This window comes from Epinephelus fuscoguttatus, linkage group LG11, assembly GCF_011397635.1.
Source record: "Epinephelus fuscoguttatus linkage group LG11, E.fuscoguttatus.final_Chr_v1".
Taxonomy (NCBI): domain Eukaryota; kingdom Metazoa; phylum Chordata; class Actinopteri; order Perciformes; family Serranidae; genus Epinephelus; species Epinephelus fuscoguttatus.
The window spans coordinates 5203806-5219180 of record NC_064762.1 but is presented as its reverse complement, the minus strand read 5'-3'; the positions used below and the strand labels follow the sequence as shown (position 1 = coordinate 5219180).

Here is a 15375-nt window from a genome sequence, read left to right as displayed (position 1 = left end):
CCTATAATAACAAATGAGTAAATATAAACAAAGGACATTGGAAAAATAAAGTGCAAAAATCACACAATCACATAAAATAATAATGTCCACTCCCTTTGCGCTGTCTTTATAATAATGCCGTTGCGGACGTGGCAAAAAAAAAAAACTTAAGCTGTTATAGCTGTTCTAAAAGCCTCTCGTAGGCTTATTGCTTGAATAAATAAATAAAAATAATAATAAATATAGGCTAAACGAAGAACAATAGAAAAATAAAGTGCAAAAATCACATAAAATAATAAAGTCCCTTTGCGCTGTCTTTAACTCAAAAACACAATGTTTTACATGTTTTTGGAGAGGAAAACGAGCATGTTAACCTTATCTGGCTTAAGCAAAGTACGCATATGGTTAACAATGTTACCAGCCGTGCTAAACACCCTCTCTGATGGCGTGCTTGTTGCCGGTATGCACAGATATTTCCGTGCCATGTTGGACATGAGTGGGCTCGCAAAGCATGCTGCATTTTTTTGCTGCATTCATGTGGTGTCGGAAGATCCGAGTTGCCGAGTTGTTTTTCTGACATGAGGTGGCGTTCATGTGAATTATCCCATTCTGAAAGTCATTTTTCAATTTTTTCCGACATCACATGAAAGCAGCATCCCCCCTCTTTTTTTTTTTTTCTCCGCCACACACAACTGACGAATATATCAGCAACCGCCAGCTGATGGGCTGACGGTGGCCGGTTGGAAATTTTTAACATATCGCCCAACCCTATCTGCCGCCCATCTGCCATGGTGTGTCCCTCACTGTTGCCCCTCACCAGCCCCTGTTGGCTTTGTTTATTGTTTTTTTTTTGCAAGTGATTCTGCATGTTGAATTGGCGTTGGGGACGGCAGAGCCCGTCGGTGAATAAAATCACTCTGATGTGCAGTTCAGCTCAGCGCACGAGAAGAGAGACAAAAGTGAGGAAAGTAAACAAACAGCTAAAAGTCAACAGGGAGTGAGACCAAAACAAATTTGTTAGATAAGGTCAGATTATTTTTCTTTAGCCATTGAGCTCTTTAGCACAAACATTTCATGCCAGCTTGTGATATTGTTCACTGTCACACAGTCGATATGCTTTGTTCTTTCAACATTGGATTTATTTGTTAACATGCTAACAGGCTAACTAGCGCCATGATGGTCTTCCAGTTTCCCCTTTTAAATGACAATTACAGACTTCCACCATCTGATGGTGTGGAGAGTTATTTCCTCTCACGCAGGTGCAGAATATATGCTGATTTGCTGTCGGCTGTAGTCTCTGCAGTGTGTTCATGTGCAACCTTTTTGGCTGAGAGACGGCGACAACAGGTAACCCAGCAGGAGGCCTTCGAAATTCATACCTGTTTATCCTATTGTTTGTCCAAAATATAAGAAAAGTACAACATTCTGTGGGTCAAAAAAATCAGGCTACCATTATTTGCCTATGAAGCATTTCCAGACTCAATGCTGTTTGAACTTTCTTAGTCTATGGGAATAACATGTTGGAATTCTTATTCTAGGTGGTGTTCCCCTTTAATGTTGTTCACTTCTCAGTGAAAAGCTCTAAAAACCGACTGTGTGCTAACTGCCCAGCACCAAACGACAGACAAAAAAAGTTAGTGGTTGAAACATAGTGTCTGGCCAGTGACCATATATCATTTAGCACCTAAAGAGACAAACTTACATTTGTCATGTGGAGAGAAACACTCCTAATGAATGCTAATGTTGCTCAGTATCTGCTAGGTGAGAAAAAAGGCTGCTAACATGTTAACAATATCAACTTAAACGGTAACATTATGTCAGTGTGGAGTTCACAGCTTGCTTCTGCTGACCCCATGTCACCCAATAAAAAAATAAAAGTAAGTTTTTATAAATTGAAGAACCCGTGTGATGAGTAGGGTGGTAGCAACTGGATATTTCAGTCCGTAATATTGATTCCTTCAGATTCTGCAAAAATATATTTTCAGGCCATGCATAGTTTATCACATCACACGTTTGGCTGTTTAACTTACATGGGTTTAGAGTGATCAAGGCTTGTATTTTTAATGTGTACACCATATTTCATTCATGTGCAAAGACATAGCCCTCAGCCATTTGCAGCATGCAGGATGTTACAGTCTCCTGACTGCCTCACTGAGAAACCGTAAACTGAGCCTGAACAAAAACTAGACACTGCACGCTTCAGAGGTTTTATCTGAAATGAGAAGTCCATGTTGTTTTCTCCTTTCTCCCGCTTCTCTTGTACCTCTGTAAGGCACAAAACAACCTGTTTCACCCAATTATCTCTCCCACAGGGCACAGTCAGGCAATTTGGCTCAGTCAAGACTCTGATTCATTGAGCCAGATGATTTAAAGCTTTTGGGGGCCACAAGTCAGCCCACTAGGACTGAAACTGCTCCGTGATTCTCAGTTGATATTTAGCAGTGCGAGTTGCTCCACTAAAGGTTGCGAGGACAAAAATAGCTTGTTATTTCTAGTCTTCCTCATTTGTCACTCTGTGAAAAACAGATTTCGGTGTGATAAAATGTTGTAAAGCATAAAGTAACATCTACCCTTGCGGATGGATTACTGAACCCCGTAGGCCCAGGGGCCTAAAGAGTCTGGGACCCACCTGGCATTTACCTGCAAATTGTCACACAATCAGCACCTACCAAAGAAAAGAAACAGCAAAGACACACGAAATAACTATAATGACGGGCAAAACAACCTCAAAGAGACACAAAATGACCTCAAAGGGCTGCAAAATGACTACAAAGGGACAACAAACAACATCCAAGAGACACAAATTGATCTCAAAGAAACACAAAATTCTCTAAAAGAGACACAGAAATGACCTCAAAGAAATGCAGAATGACTACAAAGAGATACAAAACAGCCAAAAAAGCCCCTAGATTTCCCTCCAGGAGACACAAAATGGCAACAAAGAGACACAAAATGACTATTCATTCATTTTCTGTAACCGCTTATGCTGTTGAGGGCTGGAGCCTATCCCAGCTGACAGTGGGTGAGAGGCAGGGTACACCCTGGACAGGTCGCTATAGGCAGACTATCACAGGGCTGACACATAGAGACAGACAACCATTCACACCTATGGTCAAGCTGGAGCACCTGGAGAAAACCCACGCTGACACGTGGAGAACATGCAAACTCCACACAGAGGGGATCCCCCACTCTAGGTTTGAACCAGGAACCGGATTGCTGTGAGGCAAAAATGCTAACCGTGCTGCTGCAAATGTAAAATGACCACAAAATGGCCAAAACAGACACACAAAATGACATAAAAAAGGGATACAAAATAACCTTAAAGAGACACAAAATAACAACAAAGACATACAAACCACGAGGAGACACAAAATGATGACAGAGATATAAAGGGACCACAAAATCCCCTGAAATTACCTCCAAGAGACACAAAATGACAACAAAGAGGTATGGAGCAACCACAAGCAGACACAAAATTACAACAAACAAATTACAAAATGACAAAGAAAAGGCCAAGTAGTTTCAAAGAGACATGACACGACAATGAGACACAGAACAACAACAATATACAAAATGACCAAAAAATCTCTGCAAAATACCTCCAAGAGACACAAAATGACTGACAAGACACGCAAAACGGACAGAAAAGACACATTAGCTCATACACAAAATGACTTCAAAGAGAGACAAAATGACCACAACATCTTTGCAAAATTACCTCAGAGACACAAAATTACTTAACAAGAGATACAAAACCACCTCAAAGAGACCCAGGGTGACAACAAAGAGGTATAGAGCAACCACAAGGTGACACAAAATTACCCCCAAGAGACACAAAACGACAAAGAAAAGGCAAATTAGCTTCAAAGAGACATGACTTGAAAGAGACATAAAACAAATATATACAAAAAGACCAAAAAAACCACCTCAAAGAGACTCAGAGTGACAACAAGGAGATAGGAAGCAACCACAAGGAGACACAAAATTACCTCCAAGTGACACAAAATGACGAAGAAAAGGCAAATTAGCTCAGAGACATGAAATGACTCCTAAGAGAAACAAAATAACTACAGAGACACAGAACGCATAAGGATGAAATAGAGATGTCTATGTGTCTTGCTCCTGTGTAGGGGAGGTGGTGGGGCCTTTTGCATATCTGTGCCCAGGGGCCCACTGTCTCATAATCCTTCTATATCTAGCCTGTAGTCACAGGTGAAAGCTCACATATCTTCTATATCTTACACAAACCTACAAAAGCTAGTAGATGGGTTTACATACATCTTAGTAACTGATAATGATGATCAGCGGTGAGACAAACACGATGTCCTTGACAAACATGGAGGTAATTACCACAAACATTAGCCTCTGCAAAGCTGATTCATACATGCCTGCAGACCCGGAGGACAGCATCTCCAATAATTACTGTATGAGGTTTCTGCCCAGGCACATAAAAAAGCCAATGCTTCATCTGATGCCTGCAGTCAATATAGCTGTCCTTAGAAGAGGAATGCTTATACCAGCCACAGATGTCAGGACCACTGAAACAGTTCACTGTAGCTTTATTGCCGCGTTAAGCCATTTGTGGAGGAAAAATGAGCCAGAGAAATACCTTATTGCAGTGACCCTGCAAGAAAATGTTGTGCGATCCCTCTTCTGCTGCGGCCCCAACCTCTCCTGTGCACTGTTTAAAGCCATAATGGCTGATCAATGCGTCAAGTCACTCTGGATTGTTGCAATTAGAAAACAATGCCCCCAAAAAGCTATTTTAAGTCGTGCACTATCAGTGGGAGAAGCAACCGAGAGGATAATTGGGTATTGACAAAAGAGTGTGAAAAGCAAAGACAGCATGCAAGACCACTCTCCAATTTACTCTGTCATCTCGAGGCTGTGATTATGCTGTTTACTGACCACATAATTGGGGCAAACGCCTGATAAAAACAAACATTTTTAGGGTGAAGCGTCAAATATAAGCAAACTTGCATAAAATGATTCCGAAACACTTAATTGGGATGATGCTTCGCTATTTCCTGCAACTGCTTGCGAGGCCTGACACAATCATGACTTCCTGGCTCCCTGGGGTTTAATGCAATGTTATTCACTGGGCTGTGCAATTTTTAAAAGCATCGGGGCTTTCCACGCTTCCTTGGGTGTAAACTGATACTAAACGGCTTGTTAAGAGTTAATTACCAAATTAACATCGTGTTGGTTTCTGCTACACACACGCAGCATTTAAATGACAGTGATCAGTCCATCTCCTCGCATTAAATCTGTAGCCGAGGGAGCTAAAGGCCCTGAAAACACAATTTCTCATTCAGCCTCTCACAATGACTGATGATGTCCTACAGGAAGGCAAAATAATCTGATATTAGAGATTTCTGTATTTGTGTTTCTATCTGGGAAATTTTCACTGGTTTAAGGTAAGTAAAGCTTCCAGAAAAATGATGATGTCACAATCCACCAATCAGGATTTAGCAATATTTTAATCAGTTTCTGATGACAGCTGTTGGGTTGGTTGTTCACATTACCAGGCAGCTGTACGTTAAATCTGATCAAACCACATCTGCACACAGTTTCTGGCCCTAAAGCTTTTAATAAATGATAATAATAATGATATAAATATTTTTTCAAAGCTTTAAAGGAACAGTGCATAAGATTTAGGGGGATTTAGTAGCATGTAGTGGTGAGGATTGTACAACCAGCCAAAACCTCTCCTGGTTACAATTCCTTCAGTGTTTAATTATCCACAGAGGTCTTCACCTCTCCAAAACAAACAGACCAGGTGGTTTAAACCGGTAAAATCACTTAATAAAGCAGTTTTAAATCACAAATCAGTGTGACATGCTGTTTGGCATGTCGCAGACAGGCCTATAGCCCAGCACCTGCTAATGTGTGCTCACCTTTTTTCTCTGGCAACTTAAGATGTTCAGGAGGTTTTTACCAGGGGCCAAATTGTCCACAGAGGTCTCTTCTTCTCCAAAACAAACAGACCAAGTGACTTAAATAGGTAAAAACATTAAATAAAGCAGTTTAATGTTCAATAATTAGTGTCCTTCTGATGCTCTCATCGCAGAAGGGCTGCTAACTCTGGTGGTCGACACAAAAACACCAAAACATAAATGACCCGAGAGCCAGTGTTTAGTCTGTCCATTCTGGGCTACTGTACAGACATGGTGGTGCAACACAGCAATCTGGACGAGGACCGGCTCCCTATGTAGATATAAAATAAACTCATTCTATGGTAATGAAAACACGATTCTTACTGTATTTTCAGGTGATTATACTCTAAAGAAAATATACTTAAAAACCATTTCTGCACCTTTAGTTTGATTTTTGCTTATTCAGTCAATTTTTCAGAGCCTTTAAGATAACAAATTATATGATGCAGAATCATTCATTCATTCATTCATCTTCTAACCGCTTCATCCTCTTGAGGGTCGCGGGGGGGCTGGAGCCTATCCCAGCTACATCGGGCGAGAGGCAGGGTACACCCTGGACAGGTCGCCAGACTATCGCAGGGCTGACACATAGAGACAGACAACCATTCACACTCACATTCACACCTACGGACAATTTAGAGTTATCAATTAACCTAGTCCCCAATCTGCATGTCTTTGGACTGTGGGAGGAAGCCGGAGTGCCCGGAGAGAACCCACGCTGACACGGGGAGAACATGCAAACTCCACACAGAAGGGCTCCCACGCTCCCACGCCCGGGATCGAACCGGCAACCCTCTTGCTGTGAGGCGAGAGTGCTAACCACCACACCACCGTGCCAACACAGAATAAATAGCACAATTTTAGTTTAATTAAAAATATATATTTTCCTCTTACCTGTAGTGCTATCCATCAGTCTAGCTTGTTTCGGTGTGAATTGCAGAGTGTTGGGGATATCGGCCGTAGAGATGTCTGCATTTTCTCCAGTATAATAAAACTAGATGGCACTCAGCTTGTGGTGCTCAAAACGCCAAAAAAAAAAATACATTTGAAAAACTCAACATCAATGTCTCTTTCCAGAAATCATGACCTTGTTGTAAGCAGTTTTATGTAGGAACTGTTGTTTTTTTAAACCGAATCACACCTGCTCACAAGGAAATGTGCATCTACTCATTGACGAGAGGCTCATGCTTGTGACAACACAAAATGTAACATTAATGGCGTCCTCCTCTGCTGAGCTGTAGCGTTAGCACACTTCTTCTTTCTGCTCAATGATATGTTTGGTGGGTGTAGTTTGGTAGAAAGAAAATAAATGAAACTGCTCACAACAAGGTCTGTGGATTATCTTGAGTAACTAGGTCAGTGTTTCTGGAAAGAGACATTGATGTTGAGTTTTTCAAATGTATTTTTGAGCACCACAAGCTGAGAGATCCACTATACTGGAGGGAAGGCAGACATCTCTACAGTCGATATTTCCAACACTTGACAACTCACACTAAAAACAATCTAGACTGATAAATAGCACTACAGGTAAGTGGAATAATAGCCTATATATTTAAGATTTTAAGGGCTGAACTGTCCCTTTATCTCTAAGCAGCCAGTGCTGATTTTCATTGCATGATCTCACGTCAGCATCAAGACAAACCTCTGCCAGGATTTACCTAAAACATTTATTTAAATTAATAACTTTATTAAAAAAGACATACACCATATACTGTATGCACATTTATCTGTGTATGTCTATTAAAATAACCCTCCCTTTCCTCAGAGAGAACACTACATAAGATTTAATTTTGTCCTTCAGTGAATCCGTCATGAAACTTGTCTGTTAACAGCTTCCACTCAAAACTCAGTTGTCCAGCACCACCTAGTGTTGACAGCAGTTATCTTTCATGTCTTTTTCCAAAAACTGAGGGAGCTTGTTTTTACTGGATGTGAAATAAAGAGCTGTTTCATAGCTTCACAATATTTATGTGTATGATATCAAAATGTAAATGGTATGTGAAGCGAATTTATGTTTCTAATTTTATTATACAAATTAGATATCCACCATAAAAGAAAATGTGACAGCCACCCACATAAATAATTACTGCAAAGAAGAATGATAAATTGTTATACAGGAACATTTTGATTTACAAACACAGCTACGATGTGTTGCTTGTTGGTCAGTTGCAGTACGAGAAGGCTACAAATACTGTATGACTCATATCCACCTGACTGAGTCCCAGGGTTCTCTGCATCTCTGTTGCTCAGTGGGTTTTGTAACCCAGAGCCAGCAGAAGCCTCGTGGCTGGGTGGAAGACAACAGAGGCCATCTGTTGTCTGTGTGTTTTCTTTGGTGCCCTGCCACAAAACTCTGCTGCCAGAACACCCAAGGGTACCCATGTGCACGGCGCTGTGCCTGGGGACCGGCTCGCTGAAGCACCTTTATAGCCTACTGGCTCCGTCAGGGGACGCCTGCGCTCTGCCAAAGCCCCAGACACAATAGCAGCGGTGTTTGAAAAGGGGGCCTTGTTGTAGCAGGATCGTTACACAACCATGCCATTAACCTTAATTGGAGCAGCTTGGTGGAACACGGAAAAACTTTCAGTGCTCTGAGACAGCCCTGTTGTTCCCCCGAGTTACATAAAATCGAAAACTGATCTCGGGCTGAGTTAATTGAATTGCAGAATACTTACATTCCTGCTGAGGAGCTGAGGAGTAAGTGAGGAGTAAGTGTTATATAGTAAGCCATCACTCTCTGAGTCTGAGCGGTGACAGAATACTAAAGCCATTACAGAAACACTGACACATGATGCATCATTTTCAGTGAAAACACTGTTCCTCCCCCCCTCCGCTTGTGGGTAAACATAATGACACTACTGAATTAATTCCCATATGGTGGGGATCGGGTGTAGCCCAGGAAACACTCACATAAGGAGAGACATTAGGGGACATGAGGATAGCTCCCTTAAAATAAGTTTGTTTGTTCATCCTTTAAGGATTTAGCCTCAAGCCTGAACAAACATCTTGATATGAGCATCATGTACAGCACAGTGTCGTTCATCTTTAACTACACAGGAGCAAACAGTTCCTGAGTCATCCCAGTGCAAACCAGGTGACTGTACAAAGAACAGTCTGCTTCTTCAAAATGTTTATTTACAGCATATTCACAAGTCAAAAATAATTACAAGGGTTTTCCAGTGGTGCTGCCAAGGGGTAGCCAGAGGGGCCACAGCCACACTGATATGATCACATCTGTGTGGTGTTTTTTTTGTTTTGTTTTGTTTTTTAACTTGAGTATAGTGTTTAGCTATTTTATATTTAGTCTTAGGTTTAACACCAAAATGCTTATTTCCTTTAGTCACATTTTAGTCATGTTTAGTCTAGTTATAGTTAAGAAAATTTCAAAACTTTCCCTCAAAACAATTCATGACGTTCAAGTCAACTTATAGGGATTGTGTCTTCTATCTTCTTTGTCTTTAAAGTAATCCAGTGAGGCTAATTCATCTATCAGAAATTAGAATCATGTTTTTTTCTACAACTACAAATAATTCCTTCACACTTACAAACTGTAACGTCTCCAGCAGTGTTTGACAGGTTTAAGGGGTGATGTTAAGAAGCAGAAAAATAACTTAATTATAGCCTGAATTTTTTCTTAATCTGCAACATGTTAGTCTAGATGTTTAAACTCATGTCCTCTCATGGAGTTGGAGATTAAAACTAAACTTTAACTTATATATATATATAAAGCCTCTTAGGGTGGTATCTGTATCATCCTCAAGTCCAGGTCCTCTACCAGAGACCCAGGAGTTTGAGGGTTCTGCGCAGTATCTTCGCTGTTCCTAGGACTGCACAAATCTGGACTGAGGCTTCAGATGTTGTTCCTGGAATCTGCCGGAGCAACTCTCCCAGTTTGGGGGTCAGTGCCCCGAGTGCTCCTACTACCACGGCTAAGCCTTGGACAACAAATCCCGAACATGCTAAGGGTGTGCCATATCATCGCACTCACAATAATACTGGTATAATTTTTAAGATGATATGAAAAATTCATATCATGATACTCGCGATATTATGACTTCTTGTTGTTGACATATTGATGTAATACTGTTACCCACGGCAACAACAAGCATGGCTGAAAGCAAAATTATTACAGGCGGTGGTTCCAAAATGAGGAGGAGCTTCAGTAGTGTGGAATAAACTGTGGCGTCCTGAATTTTTAGTGACTTACCGCTCAGAGGGAACTCATTCAGCGGCTCCTCTGGCAGCAGCACAGCAACCCTCCCTCTCCTCTCTCACTGTGCGCGCACATGAGTTGGTGTCGTCAAGTTATTTTGTCATAAACCTTTGATAACGTAAACCTACGTGACGCTCGCAGCTCAACAAAAAACTCCGTATATGTGAATGTGCGATAGTTGTGGTATCATAACAGCCTGTCACAGGTTACAGCGTGATGATTAGAGGAGAAATGTCAGAGCATAAAGGTCCAGGTGGGAAAAAAACAACTCAGTCATTTAGGATTTTACTAAAAGAAGGAAATCACCTGTTGATTTATATATATAGATCCCAGGGGACATTTTTTGTATTTGGCAGCTGTTTAAATGTGTAATTTGTGGTAAATTTTATTTTGCTGAACTATTAATATTGTAACAGAATCTGAATTTTACTCCGAGTCATTGTTCACAAACTAAAGACATGAAAAATCATTTATGTTTTACTGAATATTTGAAGTGAACTGTAAAACCATATCACATATTTTGTTGCAATTCTGTCTTCTTAAATTATTATTTTTTGTATTTATTTGTCATATTATCAAGAACATCACCATATTGCAAAAATACCCTGAACTATTGTGATATTATTTTAGGGCCATATTGCCCACCCCTACGACACCACCCTGTGTATCCTGACCTGTGCAGGGCTGCTGCAACTGGCTGTAATTTATCTGATTTATCGGTCATATATAGGCCTAGTGTCAATCCTTGTGTCATGTTAATTTAGTTAATAAGTTAAATTAATAATTCAGGTAATTTGGAAATTTAAAAAAATAAAGAGAGATGAGTTATGGACCATTCAATATCTATTAACTTTATCTGATAAATACAATTAATGTTAAATAAATCAATGTTTATTAACTGGCCCTTGTCCTCCTGTAATTTTGCAAAACTGGACCCTAGACAAGGCAAGTGTCGCTGCACTACACCTTTAACTCTCATACTCACATTACTGAAATTTAGTTCAGGCTTTTGGTTTTGCCACCCAGAAATATTCAGCAGCTCTATCTGACCACCCCTGTGCCTAATTCCTGGGGGCGCTGCTCGGAATATCCTAAATTTTAGCCTCCATTTCCATTTGTCAGCTTTCAGACGACTCGGCCTATCTATCTCCCACAGTCGGGAGATTTATTATTAATATCTGCCATTCATCAGAGAAAATAGCCCACAGTACTTCCTCCCTAAATCTGTTATCTCATACTCATATTAATCTCCATAGAGATTGGATTGCAAAAGAAGATTACAGCGGCAGCAGGATTTACCAGGGCAGCAGGTCACTGCATATGTTTTGGGAGTAGTGGCGCCACCATGACTTATTTGGATTTTAAACTAAGACAAAAAAAAGTATGTTTGTCCCCGAAGTTAATCTTCCATTAAGTGTTAACAGAGCACTTCCAGACTGTATGTTGGTTTGTCTTTTAGACAGAGAGCCGAGGACATTAGATAAACACATTAAAATGCCAAACAGGAAAAATGAGCTCATGATTTGAATGGTTTCCCACTTTAACTAAATAGTTACGGCACTGTCCTGGTGCTACAATAAGCTGCGAACACACATCAATTACTTTGCTCAAACAGAACCAGAGATGTTTCTAGTGTGTTCTCTGAGACTTGAAAAAGTTTATGAATGTCAACAGCTTTCAACGTCAGCCTGACAGATTGTGGAAATGCACAGCGCCGAATGTGTAAACATGAGATGAATCACTCCTGTCAACAGGCAACACAAGCAGGCTGTGCGGGGAATGTGGCTGTCTACGATTCCGGTCTTGGCTCGCACCAGCCTTTAAATCTTTATCTATTGCAACCAGTAATGAGTTTTGTAGCTAGAATTTGCTAAATTTATATACCCGGTCAGTCAAAAACAGATGTAGCGATACAGTTTGCCTCGGGCAGTGTTTGTATGCACTGTGAAGCTGCAAAGCCAAAGTTGTGAACTCAGCAGAAGCTCGCTAACTAGCCAAAGTCCTAATTGCATGGAAGAGAGATCAAAACTGCTTCTAACAAATTAAAGTGCAAACCGACGATCACACTCAAATAGCTCATAGCTTGAACATGCATTTGCCCCCTACCATCCTCACAAGAACAATTTAACAATGCATTCAAACAGTTAGTAAAAAATACTGTTTATAATATCTTGTATCATTATAGTTTTAAAGGAGCACTATAAAACAGAGCATTTATATAGCAGCAAAACACTATTTGCCGAGTAAAAATGGTGGCCCGAGCAGAGAATATCATATCATTTGTTGCTTCTTAAAATATGAGTGAGGATAGTGATAGTGAGATACTGGCTACAGCTGCATTTGTAGTAGTGGTGAAACGGTGAAAAACAGAAACATCAGCATCAACAGCAACCCACCGTCTGACACAGGCACACTGTGAGGACAGAAACAGAGGGCTCAGTGGGGACGGAGCACCTGCCACAGCAGGCGAACACGCCGTCTGCTGTCATTCTGACTTGACCAGCGGACTTCACTGCAAGCCAGTTGGCTGTTGAAACAGGTGATGTGCTTTAAACCAGTCGCTGGCGATTTCACCAGCTGAGTTGCAGGTGACACCATTGGCTGCTTGAGTCAAGCTCAGACTGGACAGTTCACACCACTGCAACTTGTAATTGATGTACAAATGGTTGTTTGAACGGTTAAGAATTCCTTTAAATTCTTTTATATATCTGTCTCTTGTCTTGTGAGTTCCCCAAAAAAATATATGTAGCTGCTGAGTCATTCATAGAATCAAAAGTTTCTTATTTTCTCATAAGCCGTCAGAAAAAGTTAGAAGTATATATTAAGCCATTGATAAGTGTTGGAAATGATCAAGTCTGCAGTGGTAGATTTTACCAAGTTGTTGTAACAGGTGAATCCTAATCCAGATGTCAAAGGTCAATTGAATTAACCCTTTGAAGCTTGGAGTAATGTCACTTTTCTTGTGCTGCTTTCAGACGCCTTTTGCAAGTATTGAAACCTTTGAACCCTGAGCAAATTCAAGCAATTTCTTTCAAAAACATGGGGGAAGAAATGTTCCACATATTGCAAAATATAATAGCTTTAGAAAATTATCTTTAAAAAGCTAAGGAAAGAATATATTTAAAATTATGTTACAAAATTATTAATTTTTCAGTTTTTTAACTTTCTTTTTTCCTTTTTCTTTAACTAATTTCCTCATTTTTAACTTTCTCTTTTCACTGATTTCTTGCTAATTTGGGGGTCATTTCTTCTTTCCTTGCTCACTGCATTTTTCCCATATTTGTGAAAGAAACCAACGTGCTCAGGTTTCAAAGGGTTAAAAAAAAGACTAAACTTGATGCAGGAGGGGGATAAACACAAACCACAACCTGGCAACCCCAAGGTTGTTGAACATAAAATCCTTCTCACCACATTCAGACAATAAATATAATTTTGAAGGTTGTAAAGGTTTAATGACAGGCTAGCAGCCAACACCTGTCAACCTGCACCACTCTGAGCTAGCTCTAGGTAGCTTAGCAACGGCCATTAGAATACAAGCTACTGTTTAGCCTTTAGTCAATATAAACATGCTACACACCGTTAGCTCGGTGATATTCCCCACAGTTCAATCGTTAAAGTCACTTTACGGACACAGTAAGCACCAAATAATAACCATTTACATTTACTAGCAAAGTTAAACAAGAGAGATGGAAAAAATGGTGACCTCTGCTCCTACCTTTAAAGTTGTCTTAAAGTCTGAATATGTCTCCTTTCTTCAATTAATTAAATTCCTTTAGTCCGTGAAGGGTCCGCCCGTCAAAAGAATCAAACGGCTTTTCATTAAAAAAATAATTTAAATTGATTAGAATATCGTGTGAAGTCCATTGTTAACTCTGTAAGTTGATTTAGTCCATCACCAAAGTGACACATATTTCGGCCAACAGTTCTCCCGACATTTTAGCTCCACTTCCGGTGCCATTATGTTGGGTATGCTTGTTTTTGTTACCTCGGCGGCTACAATATAAAAGTGCCACCCAGCTCCTCTGTGTGTTTATACTCCGGGACAGCCCCTACAGTACAGCAAGCGCTCAAAGCTTAGAAAGCGACTGGGCTGTCAAACTTTTATTATTTTTATTCATTTATTTTTGTGACCAAATTTAATTTAACAATTTGCATATATTATGATACAGTAGCACAGTTTCATGTTTTTCTTTTTAAACAGAAATATCAACCCTTTTACCCCTCTTTTAAATTAATGAAATTAATTAATTAATTAAATAATATACATAGATAAACACAAAGTAGGTGAACATCTAATTCAAAGTCAATAGAAAAATAAATACATATTGATAATAAAATAAAAAATATTTTTTATCTTTTCCAGTTTTGGTATTCAATTTTATTATTTTTTGTGATTAGAGTTACTTTTTCTTTAAACAATTTTCATGTACAAGCAACGTACATGGAACATTAGATCAAATTGATCAGGTGCAAACAACACAGATAAAACAGACAAAATATTGTTTATAAGTTTCAAATTGTATAATACATATATGCATGCATGAAGCGAGGGCTCTTTTGTGAATCATATTCATCTATTATGCTTAACAGTTCCTTTGCATTTTTTATTTTTCATTTTAGTTTAAGGGCTTAGAAATGAGAAAAAAAATGGTGAAAAACAATAAACCTGTTTCACCCTCATATATCTGGCTTTGTGTAAGTAAAACTTTCCACACACATTCTGAAGCCTGTTTTCACCAAGGACACTATTATGTATAAGTATAAATCATGGTTTGGTGACAGTCATGTAATGTGAGGTATTGTGTTTAATACTTGGAGTACAGAAACAATACTGATATCATTAGGAAGCTAAGAAGCTCCTATTTCCAACAGTGTCTGGAGATGGAGAGATGGCAGGTTAATTAGGGCAGTGGTTCTCAGCCTTTTTCCTTAAGGGACCCCTTTTTCCATCATTGACTGAACTAATGAGTTTCTGACATATTTTATGGAAATTTCATTTTATATTCATTACATCACAATGACAGAACAGAACAGCTGATAAACTGTACAATTAATCCAAATAGTGAACACAGTAAATGCAGGAAGTTTTTTGTAAAACAAGTGCTTTGGACGAATGATGAATTTGAGCAGATTATTTCCAGTGAAGGCTGCATCATAGATGAGTTTTCAAAAAAAAAAAAATCGGAGGTTTTTATCCAATTTTGCATGTAGACCACTTTTCTGCAGAAAATATTTGTCCCTTTTATT

General features: G+C 39.5%; 1 protein-coding gene across 1 annotated transcript in view; it reads right to left on the bottom strand.

Moving 5' to 3' along the window:
- LOC125897062 (kelch-like protein 29) overlaps positions 1-13988 on the bottom strand; it is a 425780-nt gene extending 411792 nt beyond the window's left edge. Inside the window, exon 1 of the mRNA XM_049590111.1 lies at positions 13844-13988. The gene's annotated coding sequence lies outside the window, so the exon portion shown is untranslated. The remainder of the gene's footprint in view (positions 1-13843) is intronic.
- Between the last annotated feature and the right edge of the window lie 1387 nt (positions 13989-15375).